Source organism: Tursiops truncatus, chromosome 11 (genome assembly GCF_011762595.2).
Source record: "Tursiops truncatus isolate mTurTru1 chromosome 11, mTurTru1.mat.Y, whole genome shotgun sequence".
Lineage (NCBI taxonomy): Eukaryota > Metazoa > Chordata > Mammalia > Artiodactyla > Delphinidae > Tursiops > Tursiops truncatus.
This window is the reverse complement of record NC_047044.1, coordinates 75959878-75987551: the sequence shown is the minus strand read 5'-3', so window position 1 is coordinate 75987551 and position 27674 is coordinate 75959878. Positions and strand designations below refer to the sequence as shown.

The window sequence follows — 27674 nt, the reverse complement described above, 5'->3', positions numbered from 1 at the left end:
CCCGTGCGGCACAACTACTGAGCCTGTGGTCTAGAGTCCACGTGCCACAACTACTGAAGCCCACGCGCCTAGAGCCCGTGCTCTGCAACAAAAGAAGCCACCAGTGAGAAGCCCGCGCACCTCAACGAAGAGTAGTCCCCGCTCGCCACAACTAGAGAAGCCCGCGCACCGCAACGAAGAGTAGTCCCCGCTCGCCACAACTAGAGAAAGCCCACGCGCAGCAACAAAGACCCAACGCAGCCAAAAATAAATACATAAATTAAAAACAAAAACAAAAACGAAAACCTGAATGGTGACCTGTGGGTTTGCTGATTGCAATGTCCCACTGGCCTTGGTGGGAGTAGGATCAGGTGCATGTTAGACTGGTAGGCTAAGGAGCAACTAACTGGTGAGAAAGTGGAGGCAGTGACCTTGGAGTTCCCACTTTTTGAGAACTGTCAACAAGAAAAGCGATGCGATTAGATAGCTTGACAAGAATATAAATGGAGCCAAGAAAGGACTTTTTTGTTTTATTGATATTTTGGGTTTTGGGGGAAGGGGGGGTTTGACAGAGACTTAAGGTTTTTTTTTTCCTGTAACAGGAAGTCATCCTTTGCTCTTCTTGTCTCAGAGTAGACAGTTGTGTCTCCCTTCCCCCCTGCCCCTTTAAACATGTTTAAAACTTCTTACAACTATGTAGTTTTCTAGGTATTCATAGGGGGTTCACCTATGTGGTCTAACTGATCTTCTTGAGAGGGAGGTACCAAATATTAATCTACTTGTTTCTTAGATGAAAGCCTCAAAGCTCAGAAGTTGTAGCTGAGAAGTCATTCCCCACTGATAAGTTGTGGGGCAAGAAATTTTTAAGTATACCCTATCTTGCCCAGAGTTTGGGAATCTGTATTTGCAGCATTAACTGACCATGATTTGCCCCGTATTCAAGTGGTTATCCTCTGGTTACCCCAAAAGTAAATCCAGGGTGTTTAGATATAATTCATAAGGCAAACTAAGAAGCTTTCCCAAATCCCCCTGCACACACACCCTTCTCACCCACCTGTGCACCCTCATATATACACACACACCACTCATCCTGCATACATATCTCTGCCACACACACAGCCTCAAATGTTCACAGTTGGATACACCTTAGTCCTAGTCTCAAAGGACCCTTGCCCACAAAACTAGACTACTTTCCTCTTTCTGGGGTTGGATTTGGGATAAAAAGGTAAAGTTAGGTTAGAAAGAATTGATTTTATGAGCTCAGATGAGAGACCATAAATATAGGCATACCTTATTTCCTTGTGCTTCACTTTATTGAGTTTTGCAGATATTGCATTTTTTACAAACTGAACGTTTGTGGCAGCCCTGCGTTGCCAGATGATGGTTAACAGTTTTTAGCAATAAAGTATTTCTTAATTAAGGTATGTACATTGTTTCTTTAAGACATAATGCTATTGCACACTTAACAGACTACACTATAGTGTAACCATAACTTTTATATACATTGGGAAACCAAAAAATTCATGTGACTTGCTTTATTGCAATATTTGCTTTATTATGGTGGTCTGGAGCCAAACCTGCACTATCTCAGAGGCATGCCTATAAATCCTTAGGTTTCAACAGTAAGAGTTCAGTTTTTGCTGAACCATTCAGTTTTTGCTGAATTTGCTTTCGTTCCCAAAGGGGACCCTGTAGAACTTATGCTAAACAGTTTTTGCATAGCTTTGATCTAGAGCAATAGATGTTTCTATGCTTTGGTCCTTCAGGATAATTTTTGAGTTGTGGGGATTAACTGTTCAGCATTGGATTTTATGAGCACAAAACTGGGATTGACATAATTTTCATTGTGGCGTGATCTCAGCACCTAAAGTATAAAAAAGAAGGTTCATAATGTTGATATTTTGATAATTTTTACAGAGTGATGTTTGTGTGGTATATCTTTTTCACTTACCTAGTGCTAGACATCTATAACAGTTGTTAACACGTTTCCACCCCTCACCTCTCAAAGAGATGAAAGTCTTTGTTGTGTGAACATATTAAAAACTCATCAAGAGAAAGGAACCAGTGTCTCCTTTTTTTGTCTGTAAAGTTTAGGTTGGAACTTTGCAAATTGTAGATCCCCAATAAGTCTTGTTTATAGAACATTCTTTGTTCTTAATCCTTTTTCCACTTGTCACAAATATTTGTAAAAATATAGTTACTAATATAATTAATGTATTAACATAAATATTTATTATGTTATATATATGTACTCCCCAAAGAGAGTCTTCACTTTCATATATTTCAGAAAGTTTCTTAGACAAAGAAAAAAGAATTAAAACATCTAGATTCCGATTTAGATGCATCACTTCTTAAAAGAATGTGGATTAAGAATGAAGAATGGGGAAGGCAACAGACTAGGACCCAGATATTTGTATACTTTCCTCCAGCCTCTGTTCTAGAGTCAACGTTAAATACATGGAAAGAGAGGGAATATTACCCTAATGAAGATAGCAATGATCTCATGATGTGAAGAATTGGATCCCATTATTCTCATTTGACTAAGATATATTATCCTTCTGATTTTAATAAAAAAATATCCCTGGGGCATTGGTTCAAGTCCCAGTGGTTGGACTTTGACGAAAAAGGGCTGGAGACCCTCTGACATAGACTTATCTTCAACACTTGTTTTCTTTGCAGTGTGGTAGCTGGGAAAGGAAAGTACTTCTCTCATATGCTAACCATATCAGAGGAATGATGGGCAATTAAAAAGAAATGCTTCTGACTCCGGAAGTTGCTTTTTGAGGTAGTGTGCGGGATAGTGTGGTCTTTGTGAGCTTCCACCATGGCATACTGGGGCCAGGGCCAGAAGGTGCAGAAGGTGATGGTGCAGCCAGTCAATCTCATCTTCAGATTCTTGCAAAATCTCGGATTCAGGTGTGGCTTTATGAGCAAGTGAATATGCGGATAGAGGGCTGTATCATTGGTTTTGATGAGTATATGAACCTCGTATTAGATGATGCAGAAGAGATTCATTCTAAAACAAAGTCAAGAAAACAACTGGGTCGGATCATGCTAAAAGGAGATTACATTACTCTGCTCCAGAGTGTCTCCAACTAGAAATGATCAATGAAGTGAGAAATTGTTGAGAAGGCAATACAGTTTTTTTAGGTGTCCTTTGTTAGAAGTGTAGTTCTGAAGCATTTATTCATATTGTTTTGCTCACCTTTGTGTTGTTACCAGATGACAATAAATGCTGTGGGATTGTTTTTATTAAAATATTTACATTGTTTCCTTTAAAAAAAAATGCTTCCACCAAATCAGGGTAGACTTTTTACTCCATCATTGTTTTTTGTTTTTGTTTTGTTTTTTGTTTTTGGCCGCACCATGTGGCTTGAGGGATATTAGTTCCCCACCTGGGATTGAATCTAGGCCACAGCAGTGAAAGAGCCAAGTCCTAACCACTGGACCGCCAGGGAATTTGTTACTGCATCGTTGTTAACACTTTGCAAACTGGGCAGAGAAGTTCCATTTATTTCAATGTTTTCTTTTGCTTGTCAGGTACTTCGTACCTTGCAAATATATTTTTGCTCTAAATCATCTTCATAGAACTAATTGCAAAACAGTCAAATAAAAAAACTCTTACATAGAATGTTAAGCAAAAATACAAAATTCTTGGTACACACTGAAAATATCTAAGAAAATGTCACCTTTTTCAGACGTTGCATTTTGTGTTTCAGTGTCTGTGACTGGTTAACTCTGTTGTTTAACCTGGTGCTTCTTAGGCTTACATGATAAATTTATCTCCAATTAGGATAGGTAACTTGAGTCTGTTTCATATTCACAGACAAAACCCTAACAATATCCAGTCACTTCATAATATGAACTATTTGTCAAGAAGGAGTTTCAGCAAGAAAAAGAGAATGTGGTGAGAACTGAGCTGGTGGTAATGTTACTCGAAGTGCACCTGCACAGGGCATCTTTGTTGTGGGTACAATTGCCATCTCACCTGGTACTTCAGTAATACCTCCTGCTCAGACCTTTCAGTCATACTACACCTAAGGGTTGTACCCAGAAATTTTTAGTATGCCATTTCATTTTGGAAAACAAATAAATATTTATTCTTGTCCTTGTTGCTCTAGCCCCTTTCTCCTTTTCTGCTGAAACCAGTAAGAATGAGGAGGGATCCTCCTTCCTCCAACATTCATTCTCATTAGTTTAGAATAGAAGAGATCTTTGAAGATGATCTAACCTAGTGCTCTCATTCTGTGACTGCAGTGCACAGGACCAGAGAGGGCAATGGCTTGCCATATCATACCAGCGGTTAAGCAGGGACTAGAGTCCAGGTTTCTGAATTTCTAATTAGGGAGTCTTTCTATTATTGAGCTTTGTAAAAGCTAAGGGCTTAAAAACATTCCAAAAATATGTGCCTAGGTATAGATTCAATAGTGAAGGGAGATAGAACAATACTCCCAAGGTTATTTGATCACTGCTCAGCTGGCACAGTGGCTACTTATAACAAGTTCTAGGCAACACTGCAGACTACCCAGTATTTGAAGAAGATAAATTATCAGGCGTCTCTGCTTCCAACACCTTTTTATCTCAAGAACCTTTATGGGGATTATTGACTATTTGACACGTGCCCTACAGCTTAAGTTTGGGGACCCTATTATTAGATTCTGAGCAGAGTGGCTTGAGATGCTGTTGTGGAGACAATGTTAGAACAGCCAGAGGTGAACCTGGAGCTAAAGAGGACACTACTAATTTGCCTTTCTTAGATCTGCCTTTTTTTTCTTTCTGAGTAATTCTGACAGAATCAATTTCCTAGAAACTATAAGCCAGATTCTTTTTAGTTTTTTTTTAATTTTTTCGCGGTATGCGGGCCTCTCACTGTTGTGGCCTCTCCCGTTGCGGAGCGCAGGCTCAGCGGCCATGGCTCACGGGCCTAGCCGCTCCGCGGCATGTGGGATCTTCCCGGACCGGGGCACGAACCTGTATCCCCTGCATCGGCAGGCAGACTCTCAACCACTGCGCCACCAGGGAAGCCCCTTTTTAGTTTTTTTTTTATTGTCTTGATAGTTAGTAGATCCACCCAAGAACATAGTGGGGTGAACATTGACAAATATGTGTAGGAAGAATAAATATTATTTTTAGAAAATTATCATTTATGACATTAAAAATTTTGGAAAACAGAAAAAGGAAAACATCACCAATATTTCTTCCTCACAGCTGCTCTTATAATTTTGAGATACAGAGGCTTAGACTTTTTTTCCTAAGAATCTTTTCTTTTTTATGTAGTTGTTCATAGTTAGTACTCAGTTATGTATTTTTTTCCCCTACACTTCCAGGAGGTAGTGTGGCTTAATGATCAGACCCAAGCTTTGGTCTTACATGAGGTTCTAGTCTCAGCAGTGAGATGTAGGGCAAAGAACTTAGTTTCTGAGTCTGTTTCCATAACTGAAAAATGAGGATAGTAATACCTACTTTATAATGTCTGTGAGGTTTAAATAAAATATTTGTAAAGTGCTTATTATAGTTCCTAGCACATACTAGGGACTCAGTAAATAGAACATTTATTTTTTTTTTATAAATTTATTTATTTTTGGCTGTGTTGGGTCTTCGTTGGCTGCGTGCAGGCTTTCTCTAGTTGCGGTGAGCAGGGGCTACTCTTCATTGCAGTGTGCAGACTTTTCATTGGGGTGGCTTCTCTTGTTGCGGAGCACGGGCTCTAGGCGCGCAGGCTTCAGTAGTTGTGGCTCGTGGGCTCTAGAGCACAGGCTTAGTAGTTGTGGCGCACGGGCTTAGTTGCTCCGCGGCATGTGGGATCTTCCCCGACCAGGGCTCGAACCCATGTCCCCTGCACTGGCAGGTGGATTCTTAACCACTGCACCACCAGGGAAGTCCCCATTGTTAATATTATACCATTCACATTTCCCTTATGCCATATAAGTCTTTGTGACCATATTTTAATTTTATTAAAAAAAATTTTTGGCTGCACCCTGCAGCAGGTAGGACCTTAATTCCTCAACCAGGGATCAAACCCACTCCCCCTGCACTGGAAGGCAGAGTCTTAACCACTGGACCACCGGGGAAGTCCATGACCGTATTTTTAATAACTGCATGATATTCTATCAAGTTGAATACATTCTTATTTGCATAACCATTCATCTATTATTAGATTCTTAAGTTGCCTCTAAATTTTCCCTAGAATAAAAAATTCTTCAGCAAGCTGTTATTCATTCAGCAGATTCAGTAAGTACTCACTGTGTATAAGGACCTTTGCTTGACACCAGGAGCACAAAGATCAGATTGGCACAGTCCCTGGCTTTGAGGGGCTATCAGTTTGTAAATGGAGATGTGTGCAGAGAACTCTGGCCTGTAGTAAACACTGTCACTGTCCAAGTTACTGAAAAGGTGCTGAGAAGAGACAATGTCAGACTCTGCCTGGAGAGCTCACAGAAGGGAGGAGAGGGTTGTGGGAGACGAATCAAGTGAGTTAATGGGGGTGAGGTGCAGGTTATTAAGGGCTTTTTTTTTTTTTTTTTTTGCGGTACACAGGCCTCTCACTGCTGTGGCCTCTCCCGTTGCGGAGCACAGGCTCCGGACGCGCAGGCTTAGTGGCCATGGCTCATGGGCCCAGCCGCTCCGCAGCATGTGGGATCTTCCCGGACTGGGGCAAGAACCCGTGTCCCCTGCATCAGCAGGCGGACTCTCAACCACTGTGCCACCAGGGAAGCCCTATTAAGGGCTTTTTAAGCCCTCATACAGAATGGAACTTTCATCCTCAGTGCAAGGGGAAAGTCAGTTTTGAGAAGAGAATTCTCATTATCTGCTTAGGTTTTATAGCCTGTACAGGGCAAAGTGGAAGCAGAGAGTTTAATTAGGAAATTATTAAGGAATCCAGGTGAGAGGTGGTATGGCCTAGACCAGGTGGAAGTGGTGGAGGGGCCATATTAGAAGTGGCCGTATTGGAAGAAATAGCCCATGTCATGAGCTGTCAGGTTGTATGTGAAGATGTCAGTGAAAGAGAGAAGTCAAAGATGGGCTCTCAGGCTTTCAGCTCGAGTGATTGGAATGTTGGAGTTGCTGTTTCCAAAAACAAGGAGGGATTCAGGAGGAGCAGGTTTGGGTGAGAAATTGGGAGTTGAGTTTTGGGATGTTATGTTGGAGATATTTATTAAACATTAATCAGGCAGAGATGTTCAGTAAGTAGTTAGATGTAGGAATCTGCAATTCACGGGGAAAGAGATTTGTCCTGGAGTTATAAATTTGGGAGATAGCTGTATGTTTATAGTATTTTTAACATGTTTAGAAAACTTGGTACAGTTATTTTACCCATTATTACTCCTCTCATAGAATTTTCATTGGTATTTTCATTTTTTTAATCCACATAAACTTTAGAGTCACTTTGTTTAATTTATTTCCTAAAGTATGTTGGAAATTTTACTGGAAAACTATATATATATATACACACACACACACATATATACATATATATATGTTATATATATATAAATTTACTAGAAGACTGACTATCTGGTAATTTGAGAAGAACTGGCATCTTTAAAATGGATCTTTGTATCTAGCAGTGCATTATTTCTCTCCATTTAGTTTTATTTCTTCTGATAAGAGTTCATTTCTTTGTTCCCCAAATAGTTCATACACAGTTCTTGATATTATCCCCAAGTGTTGTGTGCCCTTGTTAGTAAATTTCACCAGTATTCTGATAGTTTTTGCCTTATAAAGGAATTATATTGATATGTTTGGCCACATCACTAAATTTCGGGTATTATAAATAATATCCTTGATTTCTTTGAATTTATTTTTCTACAGTAGAATTGTATCATTTGCAAATAATAATTTTGTCTTTTTCCTTTCAACATTTGTGTCTCATTTCTGTTCATGCCAAGAAAAGAAGTCCTAAATTTAGGATAGTGGGTAACCATAGAGTAATGAGGTAATTAAGACGTAAAGGTCTAGTCACAGCTCACAATTTTTGTTTTATTTAGTTTTTGCTTTAAGCTTATATCCTAATTATTTCTTTTCCTTGCCTTTAAAAAATTTATTTCTGATGGATTTATTTTGAGTGCTTAGAGTTTATCTGTTTTAGATTTATGCATTATTTCCAGTAGTTGGTTTAGGTGTGGTATATATTTGGTTTTCAGCCATTTTGCTCTTCCAAGGACGTATTCTCTGATTCCTTGAGCACCACGGATTGGGGGAAAGCTCTTTTCCTGCTGAATTGACTTTCATGGATGCAGAAACAAATTAAACCCAGTAGAGAGTACGTAACCAAGAGATTTCAATCCTATAATTGCATAAGCCCCTTATGAAAATTTGAAGTTTAGTAGCCTCTCCCTCTCCTTCCATATCAACAAAAACAGTAAAAATGAATTTATGTAAGTTTAAAAAAAATATTACGTGTACATTTATGATTGATTTGGAAAACTTTTATTTTCAAACTAAGTTTTGCAAATTTCAAAATTTTATTTAAGAAGATCTAAATGTAAAACCAGTTTCACTTCTGATGTGGATTGTAAATCGGAAAAGAACTTACTGATGCAGCTTAGATTTCTGGAATGCGTTATCTTGAATTTTCAAGTTAACTTTCAAGTTTTATTTTCTGTTTTGTCAAGTTAAGCCTCGTGTGACCTTTCTCCCTGAATGAGCAGTGGACGCTATCTGACATGTTAGGACTTTGTACCTTCAAGGGTAGATTTACAGGACAGCTTTTAATTGGCCTGTATTGCCTTGTTTAAATAGCCAAACACCTGCTAGGCAAGCCCCTGCGCATGTGAGTGGCTATATGTTCGTTCTTTCCTTTAGGATTTGCAAGGCTGGAGCACAAAGACAGCGATTGTTACCCAATAAGCAGTAGTCACACACTTCTACCAATCGCCTTAGGAGGGCTGGTTACCATGGAATCCACCATCTGTTCACTCCCCGCCGGAATGTGATTATCCTTGCTGGGCTGGAAACCGGGAGCGTGTGCTGTGTGAAATTATCTGCAATGGACTGGGTTAATGGGAGGCTAGATTTGGCTCACTAGAAGAACAAATGAAGGGAGTTTTACTTCTTAACCATTTGTGACTTCTAACCAAGAGGAATAAATTCAGCTTTTATAAGGTAAGTAATCCTAGTACTGTGTATCCAGTTTGTACTACATTTGGTGTGGGGCATTATCTCTATGTGGTCCAAGGAAAGGGAGCTATAAGCTTTTCTGGAAGGAGCCTCCAGCATTACACACTTCTGTTGATTGATTTTAAGCAGCTCAGTTATACCTATACAATTACAAGTTGATGTTGGAAAAATGAAAGAATTATTCTCTAATCTTTAAAATTTTTTCATGCCTGTGAAATTGTATTATGACCACTGAAATTGGCAAAAAGACAATCATTTTAAATGGTTTCTCAGAGTGAATTGTACCAATATGCTTTTTGAAATACACCCATGACCACAACGTGTTCAATGTCTTCTTCAAGTAAAAAAAATGTCTCAGGTCAGGGACATTTGTAAGTTATGATTTTATTAATCATTATTCTGGCCCACATGACTGACCTACTATTTATTACTAGCTCATGTTTTGTAATGTGATGTTTATGCAGTTTTATTTTGCAATGCTTTTGCACAAGTTTCAAGGGCCTGAGCATGTGGAAACAATGTGACAGTGCTTTAACGGCAGGCATGTAGGCATAAGTGATAAAGGAAGGGGCAAAGCTAGGAAGATCTGCTTCTATTTCAAGGGCTGCCTTTGTTTTTCTGTTAGAACAGCCCCTTAAAATGTGTGGTGCATATTGTAAGCAGTAGAAGGAGATTTTGGTGCTAACAAATGGATGACTGACATTTTTCTGTGTGGCTAAGAGGTTGGTAGCTCAAACAAGGGACTTCTATGTCCTTTGTAAAGCAGCATTGTATCCCCTTCCCCAAAACTGAGCCCTAAAACATGAAAGTGAAAAACAAAAAGAGTGCTGTCTGTACTCTGGATACTTCTTTTGTGTAAGTTTTCCTATCATTTAAACCGTAGCGCCAGGGATCTGTGAGTCTAGCTGGGTCTGCCATTTTTATTTGGTATAGGAAGGGGTTGCAAGGAGAGGATTTGCTAATGCAGCTTTAGTTCCTCTAATTCTGCTGTTCTGCTGTTGTCTTGGACATTCATGCCAGTGGGTCAGTGGCTGCCCAGAGAGCTAGAAAGGGTCATTGCCAACAGGCCCTACTTGTTTGATTTTTTTTTATTATAATATAAAATTAGATAACCTTGAATTGGTCAAGGACTCATGTTCTTAACTTCAAGAACAGGTTTTCAGGCCTGACTGCTAATTGTGGGTTCTTGGTATTTATTGTAGTTGACTTATTGTAGCTAAAATTCTTACTTTCTTTTGTGCTTACTGGTCTAATTAATACATTATATTATTCTTATTATTCTAAAGTTTTTTAATATGCAAAATTAGATTAGGTGCATACTGGCTCTAAAAAAGCATCTTTTTCAGTAATAATAGATATGTATCTGCCTGAAAATTTCCTTGGCAGCATCTGTAAAAAATTTTAAGTGAATATTGTATTATTTAGATGAAATTTTCACCCATAAAACAATTGTTCATAAGCAATATAAGTTTGGGGAGGAAATGAGATAATTTAAGAACATTAGGCTGTTTATGTTGCCTTAATTACCTTGTGTCTTAGAAACCTGAAAAGCCTATGAGTGAATGGGTATGAAGTGTGTGAGCATCTGTGTGCCTGGGATGTGGTTACTCAAGCAGTTAAGGTGAACTGGGCAAATCAGTACACTTCTAAAGTTCTCTAAGTGTTTGTGAATTTCTTTACTATTTTGATTGTTACTAAGTTAAAGTTATAAGATTGTGTTTTTTTTAAGTGGGTATTTATGTCAGAATGTATCCCAGTATTTTATAGGTATTGGCAGGCATTTAATCATTTGTTTTCACTTATAAATATGTTTATTAATATGTTTCTTTTTTTTTGAAAAGTCCATTCATAAAACTTTTATTCCACTTACATGAACTTAATACACGTGTTCTTAACAATTATGCTTGGATTGTTCATGAAAATCTCATAAGACATTAAACAAAGCTAGCCATCATCTCAAGTTATTTCCCTGTTAACTATTTTTACAGCACATGCATGTTAGGCAAGTATCAAAACACACACACACACACACAAAAACACAAAACAAAAACAAAACAAAAAAACCCCACAAAAGCAAAAAAAACCCTAAAAAATGTTAAATACATGGGTTTTTTGTTTTACTGCTGCGCTTGATATACGTGAAGTAATGAATATCACGCAATTCATTTTTACTGCATCTTTACTTGTACATTTGTTCTTAGGTTGCCTAAAACATTTAAATACAAATAAAATGAGTGTAGCAAAAATAATGAAAGCAAACAGCAGGTAACTTTACAAATAATGGAATGTGAACCGTTTCTGCCCTTATCCAGAGTAAATTGGGTCACAACTAAAGGAGCACTTCTGTAGCTGTAGTCAATGGTGTGCACATTGAGACTGAGTATTCCACAGATAACACATGGTTTAACATGTAATATCCATGGGATATCTATTTCTACTATAGCCTTGTAAGTGCTCCAAACCTAAAAGTATCCACAGCTACACCTGTGACTGGAACCAATTATCCCTTTTATTCCCCACCAGGACAAAGCAATACGAGGTAGTTTTCTTTGCTTAGACATGGAAGCAGTTTTAACACTGGCCCTTGTGAAGCCACAATGTACCAAAAGTACTATGCCAAACATTTATAACTTGTATAAAAATTCCACATCCCCATATTGGCCACCTCAAGATGAAAACAGATAACTCCCTAAATGTTAACTGGCTCTACTCCCCTAATATTAAACATAAAAACCACATGGGAAATAGAGAAATTCAAATAGAAGTAACATAAACCTGTCATAAATCATAAACAAAAAACTATTTGTGGGACAGCATGGGTGACAAATGGTCTACTGTGTAAATTTTAGAATGAGGCAGACAAAAGTTGGAAGGCCTTTTAATTTTCCCCTCCTTCTCCTTCTTCAGCTTCATCTCCTTGGGTTTCCGATGTCCACAATGTCAAGTTGTGTCTCGGAAACTGCATTATTATTAGTGTGCTGTCTTTGTATGACTCTTCGCTTAATGTATCAAGTTCAGCAATGGCTTCATCAAATGCTGCTTGTGCAAGAGAGCAGGCTTTCTCAGGGGAGTTCAGAATCTCATAATAGAACACAGAGAAGTTAAGGGCCAGACCCAATCTGATAGGATGTGTTGGCTGCATTTCCTTTTTGCTGATTTCAAAAGCTTCTTGGTATGCTTGCCGTGATTGATCCACAATCCCTTTCTTGTCATCAGCAGCAACCTCAGCCAAATAGCGGTAGTAGTCTCCTTTCGTTTTCAAATAGAAGACTTTGCTCTCTGCTTGGGAAGCATTGGGGATCAAGAACTTTTCCAAAAGAGACAGCACATCATTGCAGATATCTCTTAGCTCAGTCTCAATTTTCTCTCTGTATTCTCGAGCCATCTGCTGTTTTTTCTCAGCACCTTCTGTCTTTTGCTCAATACTTGAGACGACCCTCCAAGATGACCTACGGGCTCCTACAACATTTTTATAAGCAACTGAGAGAAGATTCCGCTCCTCATTGGATAATTCAGCTCCTTGCTCAGTTACAGACTTCACCGGCTCATTTTTATCCATGACTGGATGTTCTGTGTCCGGAGTGGGTGACGAAGGACGGATGGGGCTCAGCAGTCTCCTATTAATATGTTTCTTGCCTGATTTTTCTGAGTAATAAAGAATAAAGCCACAGGGGTGTTCAAAATGTGTTGAAAAACTTTGTTCCGTCAGCCACTGACAAGACAAGAAGCTTAGGGTTACACTTTCTGAAATTGGTGAAGAGGAATGGGCAGTGGGACAGTCCCTGAAGCACCTGTGATCCCTACTAGTGAGTCCCATGACGTTAGTTTCCTCGAGGGGGTGTGGGTTTTGGACCTGGTATCTCTTATTGCTCATGGTGATGTGCTCACTTCCATTTACAAACATTGTCAGTGGTCAGACCCACCACATGTCCACAGTCTTGTGGTAACAAGTTGAGAATGTCAGGTCAGCTGTGAAGCACTGCTTCCTGGTTCCCACTGTCCTTGTCTCTGAGGGTGGAGGGAGGTGCTAGATTTCAGTGCTTTGTGACCCTTCTTCCAACTCTTCAAACTCTTCGATGGCATGACACTTTTCAGTCCTTCAGTACAACTTAAGATTTTACTAAATGGCAAGTTTAGCTTTATGTTTGTAAATATGTAAAGCAACCCTTATTTAGAGTTATTTCTTATAAAAGTATTATATAGATGACAAATTGGAAACTCTGAATAAAGTGCCTGGAATGATTCAAATCCATAACAGTCTGAGTAGACAGCATGTCAACCCACCACTAGTTCGGGACAAACAGTCAAGTCTTTCTGCTTCTTTGACACATTATGCTGGAATGCTGCCTGACTTAACGATTTGAATAAGTAGACCAAAGAGCTCATAAACAGCAGTTAAATTATTACATTTTTCTTCCTGTTATTGCTACATTCTGTCTAACTTCTAAATTGAGTCTTTTTTGCTTTTGGGATACAGATTTATAATCCATTTTTGCCGTTCATTATTTTTGGCCATGGTGGTCCATTTGGCCCTTGCGCTGAGACAATGGAACACTAGGGATTTGAAGGAAAGGAGTGCCTGTTGATGCTGTCATTGCTGATGCTGCTTTGTTCACATGTCCCTGGTATTGAAGCTGTTTGCATAAAAATGTGACTTTTTAAAATAGATGTAGTAAAAATGGCCTTCTTTTGCCCTCTCCTACAGTTCCATATTGCCATGGTTTCAAGAAATGCTTAGAATGAGTTAATTTTGTGCATCAGTAAAAATTTTGCATTGCTGTGTTAGTTGTAGAGCTACAGGGTGTGACACCTATATACCATGTGCACATGAATGTTGTAAACTCACCCAAAAGCTATGGCTCAAAGGTGGTTGCATTTGGCAGGATTTTTCTTTCTGTGAGTGTGCCATATATTTGATTATCATCAGTTTCTTCTGAGATATTTCTTCTTCTGTTTTTATACCTGCTCCTATGCTTCTGTAAAATAAAAAGGCAAACTTTCTATAAATTGGCAATGGGTCTATATAGGCAGCAGCAGATCCTTGGAACAGTTTTGTGTAACACACTCATACCTTTCTCATTCAGTTGTCGCCACTTTAAGCCCAGTGATGGCTCGATAGAGTTGTATGAGGGTATCTAGCAATACCTTATCCTTAGAAAAATTCCATATTTTTACAAATAACGCCTACTCTGTGGGGGCTGTAATTGTTCTATTGTAATAAAGGTGTTGAGTTACTGACTTCCCCTGTAAGCAGTTGTTTCCTTCCTCCCTGTCTGCTTAAACCCTGTGCTCTTTTAAAATTTTTGCCAGTTTCCTGATTCTGAACCCAGATTTATTTCCATAAAGATGTATTTCCATAAGGCAAACAGATGGAATCTATTAGAGATTTTTTAGATCCCTATTATACATCGCTAGATGTTTATTTTCACGTAATTTAGAGATTGGGAGGATCTGTCAGAGAAGAATCTGAGGTCCATAAAGATTAAGCAGCTTGTCCAGGGTCACAGAACTTGAGTTGCAGAAACAGCTAATGTTCAGTATTGCATGAGGAATACAAAGATATGGGTAAAGCCAACTGACTTCCTACATTGTTACCTTGATGAGGCACAGAACATTGGGGGTATCACCCTAAAGCCTCACAGATGCAATTTTCAGTGTGCCCAGGGGGAGGGCAGCTTTGAAAGATGATTCCCTCAGTAACCAAGGCCATAAGAAACATATTTTTCATAACTGCCTAAACTTTTTTAAAAAATGTAACTGCCAAGCCAACTAGATGTTTGTGTTTTTTAGTTTGCAGGGTCTCGCCCTTGTATCTGTATCTATAGAAGTAAAATCATGGTCAGGACGTTGCTTGGTGATTATGGCGCCCAGAGCAGGTAGCGGTGGAGCACTGAGGAAGGACAGCCTGAAGGACAAATACAGTTCCATTCTAGGGCACACTTGTCACCTGGTTAGTATATTTCTGTTGTGAGCTAATGCACTTTCTTCTGTGGACATTGCTGGAGACATACAACTTGTGTTTGCTTATCCAGCCTCCCTTCCCTCTGCTCTGCTCACCCCACCCATCTGCTTCACCTTGCTCAGGACCACCCTACTGCCTGTTGAGACATTGCTTCATCGGCTGTGTTACTATTATCAGTGTTAACCTTGCATTCACTTATCAAATATTTATTGAACCTGTACTCTATGCTGGGCAGTGTTGCAGGTGTGGAGGACAGGGCATGGAACACAATGGGTGCAGGGTCTTCAGTGAACTTACATAACAGAGGGGGAGACAGATAATACACAATTAAACAAATAAATGAACAGTGTAATTTCTACGGTTGGCAGTGAAAACCTGGGAGTACTACTTGCCTTCTCTCTATAGGATAAATTTTTCTTTGATTTCTTCCATTCACTCTCTCACTCCTCACATTCATTTATTCAACAAGTGATTAAAAGAAAACAACACTTTATTGAGGGATGATTGACATACAAAAGGCTGAACATATTTAATGTATATAACTTGACGAGCTTTGGAGATAAGTATACACTTGTAAAACCATCACCCTAATCTATGCCATAAACATATTCATCACCTCCAAAAGAAGACTTTTTGCATGTCCATCTGCCTTTGCTAGGTTCTGGATAAAGAACATGATTAGAATGGTCTGTACTCACATGGTGCTTGACTAACAATCTGTTAACCATTCAGTTGCATTCAGTATGATTGGTGACACAGTGGAGGGGTGTAGGAGACAGGAACAGGTGATTGACGACAGATGAAGTGGGCTGGGAATTATAGTCTGAGGCAGCAAAAGCAAGGAGGCATGATGGGCCTGGGAACTGCTGGTAGCTGAGTAGAATTTGAGCTAAGGTAGGGCAGGATTTGAGAATGGAGACCTTGGTTTGCATAGAAATTTTTACTATAAAGAATGAGGAACCTTTGAATAGTTTTAAACATTCAAGGAATAGATCTTCAGTTTTGTCATCTAAAAAGATAACTGGCAGTTAAAATGATGGAAACGTTGGAGAGAACAACACCCAAGGCAGCCTGAGTTGTTCTTTTTCTCCTCTTCATCTTCATCCATAGCAGGCCAGAATTTTTCTTCTTCTATCATTACCACCACAATATAATTAAGTCATATCTTATTCTTATATTTAGATTCTAAAGTCAGCACATTAAGTAAAACTTGTATAGAGTTCAAAAAGTCCTTGAGAATTCCCTTAGGAAGGCATAGCTTTGGAGATCAGCTCTCTCGTTAAGACCAATCCAGTATGTGTGTTTTTTTCAGGATTGGAATAGATTGCTGCTTCTTTGCTTTGGCACCAGACGAAATAATTTCTTTCGTATTTCGGGGTCATGCTGTATGCAGTATGAGGGAGCAGCAAGTTCTTGATCTCTGGGTCTCACTCCTACAACAGAGCACATGAACACTGTTGCCTGAACGACTTAAACTATTGCAACTGTGTTTGTGCGCTCTCTTGTGCAGCTGTTTTATATTTGCAAAGCATATGTAGTTCAATTCGAGCCAGTTTAAATACACTTATAACACAACTGCTGTAATTGCGATACCGACTTTCAGTGTTTTCTGTATGTCAGACAATGCAAAGTACATTTATCATCTCATTTAATCTTTAACAAGCATTTGAGATAATTGGAATTTATCCTCATTGAACAAATAAAACTTGCTATTAGATACATACTATTTTCAAGTTCACTAGTAATTAAATGATTAAAACCCTGATCTATTCTGCTTCAATCTCATATTCTTAAAAGCTCAGTTTCAATTAGAAAGCCATTGCATTAACCTAGTCAAAAAAATATAAGAAACTTAAACATCATAGTAGCAGAGTTGTATAGAAACAAGATTCCAAAGAGATGAAGGAAGAGAATTAATAACTACTGTCTTTAAGAAGCCTTTAGGTAGTTAGTAGTTGTCCAGGAACATGAACAAATATTTCAAAAAGGAAGAAACACAAATGCCTAATAAATGAGAAAAAAGTTTTATATAACTGGCAGTCAAAGAAATATATAAAATATTCTTTTATTACATTGGGAAAAATTTCCTGAATGGTTATATTTTGGATTGGCGCCCTTATATACGTCAGATAACAATGTAACTTCAGATGACAGTGTAAATTGATATAACTTTTTGGGAAACAATGTAGTAATATGTATTATTTGAATTAGAGAACATTTTGTTGCAAGGAGTAAAAGAATCCCACTATAACTCAAGAGAAAAGGGGGATATATAGAAACAATAAAAAAGTGTCTCTAGGAGCCAAGGGACAGTAAGTTCATCCAGGCCTCACAGGAGCCTGGAACCAGGACAGTTACAACTCCATGTCCTTCAGACCGGCCTCTTCTGCATCTCTGTGTGGATGGCAAAAAAAACATGGCTACCACAAATCTCAGTTATACCAGTTCTTAGTACCAGTGGTTAGCAGGAACAGAAGTTCCAATGACTGATTCCTTGGAGCTAGACTCTGATGGGCTAAGCTTTGGTCAGCACTTACCCTTGGTCCCATCAGATGTGACCATGGAACACAAGGTCACTTGACTTAACTACCTACTCAGAATGTCCTGTGAAACAGGAACTCTTTGAAAGGGGAATAATTAAAACAAGGAAATAGAAGAACACACTTACTCCATGTGTCAGTAGAGCTAAAGATGTTTATGTCCTTCGATCTCACAGTTCCAGTTTTAGAAATCTACCAGTAGTAAGTTATTAAGTGATCTAGTGAATGATCTATCACATCACATCAGGTGCTCCAGTGGGAATGGGAAGAAATGGGAAAACACTGACATGTTCAACAACAGGAAAATGGCTAAATGAATTATGATCTGTTCATGAGATTGTAAATTATGCAAATATTAAAAACATGTTCTCAAAATATATAGGAAGATGCTTACAATGAAATGTAAATGTATATACATGTTGTATGTATGCTGTACTAGGTTACATTTTATATAATACATAGAAAAATACTAGAGGTAATTACATCAAACATTATTACTAGATTTTAGAATCACTTTTTTTGTCTTTATAATTTTTCTATAGATTTTAAATGATTAACAAAAGCCACGTAGTAATTTTATTTATTTACTTATTTATCAAAATTTATATATTTATTTTTGGCTGCGTTGGGTCTTAGTTGCTGTACGTGCGCTTTCTCTAGTTGCAGAGAGCTGGGGCTACTCTTCATTGTGGTGCGTGGGCTTCTCATTGCAGTGGCTTCTCTTGTTGTGGGGCACGGGCTCTAGGCGTGCTGGCTTCAGTAGTTGTGGCTTGCGGGCTCTAGAGCACAGGCTCAGTAGTTGTGGTTCGTGGGCTCTAGAGCGCAGGCTCGGTAGTTGTGGTGCATGGACTTAGTTGCTCCGCGGCATGTGGGATCTTCCCGGACCAGGGCTCGAACCCGTGTCCCCTGCATTGGCAGGTGGATTCTTAACCACTGTGCCACCAGGGAAGCCCATATAGTAATTTTATACTTATAAAAAATACTCAAAAAAGCAAATTACAATTTGGTAGGAAGGATAAACTTGTTCTAGGTAAAGTAATAGTAATAGTAACCAATACCAATAGTAACCAATAACTAGTATGTATTAGTGTTATAGATCGTGTAATAAAAAGTTGAGGATGGATTTCCTAATAGACTTTTTAAAAGTAGAATGGTCTATTCAAGAGCTATTTTCCTATCACTGGTGTTGTTCAAATAGAAATTAGACAAGCATTTATAAGAGGTACTGTAGAAAAGCTTCATCTATCAGGTATGAAGAATTAGATGACTTCTAAAGTCCTTTTCAACCCCCATGTTCTGTTAGGAAAACAGATTTACTTTGGAGTGCTTGTTTTAAAAAATTCAATTAGATGTTAGGGGAAGGTATACAAAGCAAGTAGCTTTTGTGAAAGAGATATGACATTCTCATAGGAGATGCCAGAGTCTGTGAGATTAAGCAGGAGGAAATGAATTTCACTCACATCTTGAAAAAGGTGATATGCAGGGATTGGATTATGTGATGGAAGTTCTTTTAAGGTCTACAGTGATTGACACCAAGGCAGAATTACGATTCCACTGGCCATTTATGGATAAGGGAGAGTACCCAAGCTGACTTGACAAATGGGAGAACATTTTCCTTGTTCATCCTCTAGTGAGTGAAGTGGTATAAAACTTACACTTTAGAAAAAGAGAGCAAAGTCAAGCCAGTCTGCTTGTTTGTGGGGCTAACTGCATTCTAGAAAAGAAACTTTAGGATTAGCCGCCATGATTTTTATCTTTTGGTGGTTATGTTAAATTATGGCAGTAATACATTAACAGCTATTCCATAAATTGAACCTGCTCGTTTAACTCTCAGACATTAAAAGTCTTTGAAATTACAAAGAACTGCACAGGAGTCAGACTTTTAATTTTACTGAGGTGTGTGTGTATGTGTTGTTGTTGTCGTCATCTTTTTGCCAAAGTAAAGTAATACTAAAGGTATATTCTTTCTGTTTATTACAAAAAGGCATAGCTCCTTAAAGAGTAAGTTGATCTCAGGGTTGAAACTTAGTTTAGCACTTTCTGTAAAGCTGATTTTCCCTCTCTAAAAAATTGGAATAGACATAAAATTATTGCTGTAAAATGATCAATAATATAGCTCTTCCTTGATTTATTTTTCTGCTTTCTGATCATTGTATACATTAAGTCTCTTCTGTGATGATTAACAGCTTCTAGACTAATACTGATGAGTACATCCTAAACTCAAGGTCATGGCCACGTTGAGGGCTCAAGGAGTGGCATACTTATGTTTAAGCTCACTTAGCTTCAACCTTCAGGTATCTATTGGTGCTACAATATTTGGGACTCCTCTTTTCACATTAGCACTCCCATTCCGTATTAGAGTTTGTTACTGCTTTCTTGTCACAGAAAATTACCAGAATAGTTGTTTCTTCTTTCAGAAGAACCAGTTCTGTATCATGTAAAACAGCCACTAGCTAATTCAGTAGTTTGACTTTGTGAAAGACTGAGCTCTTTGCCTCCCAGGGAGCATATACATTTTAACATCAGTAAAAATTGAGTTATTTTGACCAGGTGGAAATGACAAGAGGACAGAGTAAAGGAGGATGATTTGAAGTATATGCAATGGCTCCCTACTTTTCCTGCATTTTTTCAGCCATCCAGAACTATCCCTTTTGATTGCCCATAGGTATAATACATTTTCACAAAAGTTATTCTATTGTTTGTGAACACTGGCAGAAAGGGGGAAGGGCATGATATTTGCATAAAATTTCTAGTGGAGAACAGATCAAATGGAATCTCCTTCTGATAAAGTTAGATAGGTTTATCTCCTGGTCCAGGCTTCCCAGGCATTCATTTCATAAACATTTAAGTGTTTTTCTTTGTGTCTAGCAATGGTCTTGCTCTCAGTAACCTCACTTGAGTAACTAAGTATAATGCAAGGTCCTAAGACTATATACAAAGGTGTGTGCAAAGTGCTGTGATTTCACAGAGAGGAGGGACTCATGCCCAGGCCAGAGAATCTGAAAGATGTCACTCTGGAGCCAGCTCTGCGCTGCATCTTAAGGGTGAAGGGCGGGATTTGCCAGGTGGAGAAGGAAGGGCATTTCCTATCAAGGGAACAACGACGACTTTAACAACTGTTTTAAAAAAAAAAACAACCCATCAAAAGAACAATACACATTTGGAATACAAGAAAGTTGATGTAACTGGAGTATTGGGAATTGGGATTGGGTACAGGAGTCGAGTGGTTAGGATTTGTAAGATAAATGGCATTAGATTGTGTTAGTGTAAACCATGTCTTGGTGGGACTTTATCCTGTTGGCAGTGGAGAAAGCTCTTCAGGATTTTTAAACTGGCAAGCAGGAGGTCCTTTATACATCTTGGAAAAATGACCTTAATAGCACTATAGAGGAAGGGCTAGTGTAGCAAGGTGCAGGAGCTGTGGCATTTTGACAGGCAACAGATGGTCCAGGAGAGAGATGATGAGCTTCTTTTTTTTTTTTTTTTGTCAGATTTTATTTTATTTTATTTTATTTTTTGATTACCAAAGCAAAGACATTGATAAAGCAAATACAATCTGCAATAATAAATACATCTGCAATAGATGCTAAATAGATGATGAGCTTCTTGAATTAAGACAGTGGCACAAAGATGTAGAAGAGATAAGGAACTGAAAAGTATATAGGAGTAGAATTGTTAGGACTTGGTGATTAACTGGATGTGTGGATGGGATGAAGGAGTGCGAAGTGTCAGGGACAGCTCTGAAGTGTCCAACTTGGATAGCTGCCTAGATGTTACATCGTTAGCCACGGGGGAAGCAGGCTTGAATCCTATTTTTGATTCAGGAACTATATTAGATATCTTCATTACATGTCTAGCTGATTTAAATCTATGGGTGAACTTTATATTTTTTACAATTTTAAAAACATGCCACAAATTCTTAGTATGATAAAATGTATGTTTCCATCTTTTAAAAAAGGGAACTATGACAGCAAAAGGAAAATAATCAGATGTTGTAAAATGGCTCCTAATTTTTCTTCGTGTATCATACATCAAATTCTAGCACTTTCTACCATTTAAAATTAATTTTTGCCTATCAACAGGTGGTTAAACACATGCTGTGAAGTGAAAGCCAAAATTAACACAGGATTCTTCTGAGTTCACGGTGTAACTTCGAAAAACCAATGTTTATGCAAAATTTCTAAAATATATTCAAGCAGGAAATTAGTTATGTATATTTCAGTAATAAACTACTAAAGCAGTGTGAATGTTGAGGCAAGAAATGTGTCTACAACCAGCAACTTGATTTTAATAAATAATGTGCTGTTAATCCCAAATTAGTATATGATGTAATAATTAAAAGTGTCAAAATCAAAACCTAAACTCTTCTCAGAAACCAGAAGAAAAATAACAATGGTAATCAGGAAAAAAAGCCCTTTGAAAAGTTATAGGGTGTGGAACTAATTTCCCTATCTACAGCTGGGGTTAATATAGTTAGCATTTTCTATTTGCACTTCATTTGCAAGATCTTTTAGACACCATCCTGGTTAATAGTGATTATGGTGAAACTGACAAAGGTTATCTGTTCTAAACATGAATGCTTGCTTACATTGATGCATACCATAAACTGCGAAATGTGTAAATTATAAAGTGATCTTTTAACATGAACTCTTACATTTCAAATATATTAACGTTTATATTAATAGAATAAAATCTCTCATTTCAAACTCCAGGGTAGTTATTAAATAATTTATATATAAATGATAAGAGTAAAAATTCTTTTCTAATAGACTGTTTTGGGCATACCAAAACTTTAATTCATTATTTAAATGAAGAAAAGAATGGGAAACTTAGCACTTTGGTTTGAGATGGTAATTTATCTAATGAATACGTATCTATGACACAATATTGGGAATATTACTACATAATACTGTAGTAGGCCTGGAAATTACCATAATTTCAGGTCTAGTATGTTTTTAGTGAGTACCCCAAAAAGCGCTTAAGTGCATAGTAAAGCTTCTTTATTAACTCATTCAGATTAGCAAATAAGCAAATATTGTGTGGCCTCTTTCTACTTTGAACTGACCTTGTCTTGGGGGAAGGACTAAAGTTATAACGTTAATTTATTAAACTATTAGATTGCTTCTAATTTTCTCCTTTTCTAAATGGTGTTATACATTCATCTTTTTCTTTTTATATATATAGTTTGTTTCTTATTTTTTTAAATAGTCTTTATTGGAGTATAATTGCTTCACAGTACTGTGTTAGGTTCTGTTGTACAACAAAGTGAATCAGCCATATGCATACATATACCCCCATATCCCCTCCCTCTTGAGCCTCCCTCCCACCCTCCCTATCCCACCTCTCTAGGTTATCGCAAAGCATATGCATTCATCTTTATGTATATACATTGTTTAGGATAGCTTGCCCAAAGTGGCAGAGCTAGGTGATGTGCAGTTTTCTAGCATTTGATATGCATTACTATTTTGCCTCCTTAATGGCTATTTCATTTTACCTGCCACTGGGTGTGCTTGAGATGACGGTTTCTTTAGGATTGGATCTTATAATTCAATTGCATTTATTCTAATCCAGGGCTAAAAAATTGTATTATTTGAATTTTTTTTTTTTTTTTTTTGCGGCACGCGGGCCTCTCACTGCCGCGGCCCCTCCCGCCGCAGAGCAGAGGCTCCGGACGCGCAGGCCCAGCGGCCACGGCTCACGGGCCCCGCCGCTCTGCGGCACGCGGTATCCTCCCAGACTGGGGCACGAACCCGTGTCCCCTGCACCGGCAGGCGGACTCCCAACCACTGCGCCACCAGGAAAGCCCTATTTGAATTTTTTTCTTTTTATTATGGTGATGACATTCTTTTTGAAATATTTCTTTACCAATATTATTCACAGTTACTTTTAGATGAAAATATAATCATGGAATTTTCATTATCATAATATCCTTAGAATCAAACCATAGGGTTAGGTAGTCTTCATATTACCTAGACTGATCTAGAGAATATGATTAAAATTTTGGAAGAATTCAACTTAAAATTGTTCTGGAGATTTTTTTCAAATTACTTTCATGTATTTACTTTTAAATTTACTGTAATGCATTTGCTGTTTGTGCTGCCTACTTTCTAAAGTCATAATTTTAACATTGGTACAGTACACTTATGTCAATGTTATGACTTATCTTAATTTCAGGAATAACCTGAAGATTGAAGGGTTATTAGATGAAAGATCCTGTGAAAAACTACCTAGGAATATAAATATTACTTGTCTTCCAGAAGTTTCCTTCTCCAGAGCAATTGTCTATAAAGGGTTATGTGCCCCCATGGTACAAAAAAATTAACCATTGCAGTGTGGGAAGCAGATCCTAGAACTTAGAACATTTTGCCTAAGGAGTTTAAAAAAAACACTTTAACATTCCAAATATATATAGACTTACTCTTGCACTTTCATTCAGTCCATGTGTCAAATACACCTAGTGTTTCAGGTACAAGTGAGGAATTCTGAGGGAAAACTGAGGGGTGAGCAGTGACAGGTTCATCTGTCTCCTTTCTGCCGGTGACATTTTAGGCATTGCTGGTTAAATAGACTGAGATTACATTATCTTAGATGGTGGAATTCTGGCAATACTTAGTAATAAGTGACCATAAACATCTTTTGTACCACCTAGAGATTTGCGAGTTATAGATGACATAGTACTTAAATGAGTTGTCAGACATTGTATCTTTTTCTTTTAACAAAAACCACAAATGATCCCCATTTACTAGCCTTTCATGTGAAGAGAAGTAGGCACAGTACATAATTAGCAGGTTCTTAACCAACAGATATATTTGACAAAAATAAACACAACCTATCTTTTTCAGGTAAAGGTGACATTTGAATCAGTGAGAAAGTAACTGCATTCAGCAGAGGGAAAGTGCTCTATGGACAGAGCATTTTTTAAATGATTGTTTGGAAATGTTTCCATTACTGTGTCATTTTACCACCAAAATTGATATGTGTATCTTTTCCTTTTTAAAGTTGAAAAAACAGGAACAAAAAAACAAACTCATTTCTGTGCACACATAAAAACTTAAATACAGATTTTTTTGTTTTAATTTTTATTGGCGTATATTTGATTTACAATGTTGTGTTAGTTTCAGGTGTACAGCAAAGTGAATCAGTTATACATATACATATATCCACTCTTTTTTTTTTTTTAAGATTCTTTTCCAATATACGCCATTACAGAGTATTGAGTAGAGTTCCCTGTGCTATTCAGCAGGTTCTTACTAGTTATTTATTTTATATATAGTAGTATATATTAAATATAGATCTTTTATACCTTGTTTAAAAATTTTGGAAATAGTTTTAGTAGACTTTAGACCATATTTTCAAAATTAAGAAATGTAACACCTTTCAAGACATCTGGGAAGGTGGAAGTTTACTAGAAGAATTTCAAGGAAAACCTTTGCATAATTGGTAGATAGGATTGAAAAATGTATAACATGATTTAGTAAGTGCAGTTGATGATGTACTTCTTCCCTTTAGAACAGTGAATCTTTCTCAGCTGGGGCAATCATTAAAACGATGTATGGAAGTAAATTGACTTAGATCCACTCTTTCAAATGTCTGTATCATGAAATATTTAACCAAGACATTTTTAAAAAGCAAAGCAGATTGAATCATACTGTTTTCTCAAAAACAGTATATTATCTTTACCACATCCTATTTTAGTTTCTATTTTTGTGTTTTACAGTATGCGTTTTAGTGCCGTCATACTTGTATTTAACGTATATACATTCACGCGTGTGTGTATGCATACATACATATTTGGGAGTGCAGTGCCCAGATTCCATACTGAGAGGATGTGCCATCAAAAAGTTTGGAGAGGGGCTTTCCTGGTGGCGCAGTGGTTGAGAGTACGCCTGCCAATGCAGGGGACATGGTTCGTGCCCTGGTCCGGGAAGATCCCACATGCCGCGGAGCGGCTAAGCCTGTGAGCCATGGCCACTGAGCCTGCGTGTCTGGAGCCTGTGCTCCGCAACGGGAGAGGCCACAACAGTGAGAGGCCCGCGTACTGCAAAAAAAAAAAAGGTCATAATTAAAGAAGAAACACCGTATTTATCAATTAACTTTGTTCCTGCTTTGAATTTAGGTAATATCAATGACCTAGGATTAGTACAAAAGCAAAATTAGATAAAAAGTATGCCTTTATTTTAAAGAGTGGACCACAATGGGGGGAAATGCTGAAATATCACCAACCTAAAAGTGTGTTTACTGCTAAGCTATTTATGTAAACAGATGAAATGAGTGGTGTGATGCAGGAAATCCGTACAGATAAGGTCAGACAAACTATAAGTTGGGGTGAGGATCAATTCCATAATTTAGGTTAAGAAGGAGTGGTTTTATTCTCTAGGATTAAATATTTTTAACTAGAAGAGAATTATTAAGGTGAGATGACACGTCAGAATCAAGGTTTCTTCTCCTAAACTGCATACCTAAAATATACAAACTATCCCGATCCACATGTCATTAAAAACATGTATAGCTTCTCATCATGGGCTTCCAAAGTAGAAGAGTAATAGAATTGAGTTAAAACCCAGAATGGGCAACAGTTTAATCTAGGATTGTGTTGTCATCCATCCAGAAACCCTGGTTTGGGGTCACTGTCTGCTTTAACGGTACTGTGTGGTTGGGACTTTAACTGAACATTTAACCAAAGAATTAATATAAAACATTAACATATGTTAAACTTTAACATATGTTAAATTAAAAAAAATTTTTTTGAAAGAATAGAGATTCAGGGATAATAAGCTTGCTTTGAAGATCTGTATAAAACTAGTTTGGAACGAAGTATTCAAGAAACAGGATTTAGTGACTTCCCTGCTGGTCCAGTGGTTAAGATTCCGTGCTTCCAATGCAGGGGGCACAGGTTCGATTCCTGGTTGGGGAAATAAGATCCCACATGCTGCATGGTGTGGCCAAAAATTAAAAAAAAAAAAGAAACAAGACTTACCTGGCATGTATTCAAGAACTTACAGGCCTTACTTCATTAAGACTCACAGACATACAAAATGGAAATTAAACATCATTTGATTGGATTTTTAAATTAAAATGTGGCTTTTTAAAGCCACTGCGGAAATCAGTTTAATACCAAATTGTTTGATTTTATTAGAATACTAAAGTGTGCAAAATGGGTTAAGATTCAGATTTCATTCTATGAAAATGGAGATTGCCCCCCAGTTAAATATCATTGGAGAATCAGTCTGAGGATTTTACTCCTTAGGTGTGATAACTGAAAGTCAGAAGTACTTCAATTATTTTTTCCTACTCCTCGTTCTGTTTGAATATTCACTTGGTATAATTGTCCTGTTATTATACTGCCAAAATATATTTATTAGTAAATAATTATTTAAGCCAACTTTGCCATTAGTATGGATACATGGAAGTTTTCAGTTATATGATAGATGATGTGCTAGGTACCTTTAAATAAAAATGCTGGGGGGCTTCCCTGGTGGCATAGTGGTTGAGAGTCCACCTGCCTATGCAGGGGACACGGGTTTGTGCCCCGGTCCGGGAAGATCCCACATGCCGCGGAACGGCTGGGCCCGTGAGCCATGGCCGCTGAGCCTGCGCGTCCGGAGCCTGGGCTCTTCAATGGGAGAAGCCACAACAGTGAGAGGCCCGCGTACCGCAAAAAAAAAAAAAAAATGCTGGGGCAGGGACTTCCCTGGTGGTCCAGTGGTTAAGACTCCATACTTCCACTGCAGGGGGCATGGGTTTGACCCCTGGTCAGGGAACTAAGATCCCACATGCCACGTGGCTTGGCCAAAAAAAAAAAAAACTGGAGCAGACCAACTCAGTCTCTCCCCCACCCCTTAGCATTACAAATTAATAAATTTTAATTCAGGAAGCACAGGTTACATGGTGAAATTTTTGTTTTAGATAATTTCCATTAGAAATGGTAAGCTATTGAAAATAATACAGGTAGCCTTTAATAAAAAGTAAACTAAGTTTAATATAATGAAAAAGCAGGTGGGTATGAAATACCGTGTGAATGTTTGGCAGAACTTTCTATGTTCCTTACTCACTCAACACAATTTGTAAAGAAA

General features: G+C 37.9%; 1 protein-coding gene and 2 pseudogenes across 8 annotated transcripts in view; 2 read left to right on the top strand and 1 right to left on the bottom strand.

Moving 5' to 3' along the window:
- FGD4 (FYVE, RhoGEF and PH domain containing 4) overlaps positions 1–27674 on the top strand; it is a 223005-nt gene that overhangs the window by 90476 nt on the left and 104855 nt on the right. For 2 of the 8 annotated variants that reach the window (XM_073788860.1, XM_033866932.2), the window contains exon 2: positions 8785–9084. The exons of the other annotated variants lie outside the window; for them this stretch is intronic. The gene's annotated coding sequence lies outside the window, so the exon portion shown is untranslated. The remainder of the gene's footprint in view (positions 1–8784; positions 9085–27674) is intronic. 8 annotated transcript variants of the gene reach the window in all.
- Positions 2507–8769, top strand: LOC109550050 (small nuclear ribonucleoprotein E-like; annotated as a pseudogene).
- On the bottom strand, positions 11643–12614 carry LOC101336177 (14-3-3 protein zeta/delta pseudogene; annotated as a pseudogene).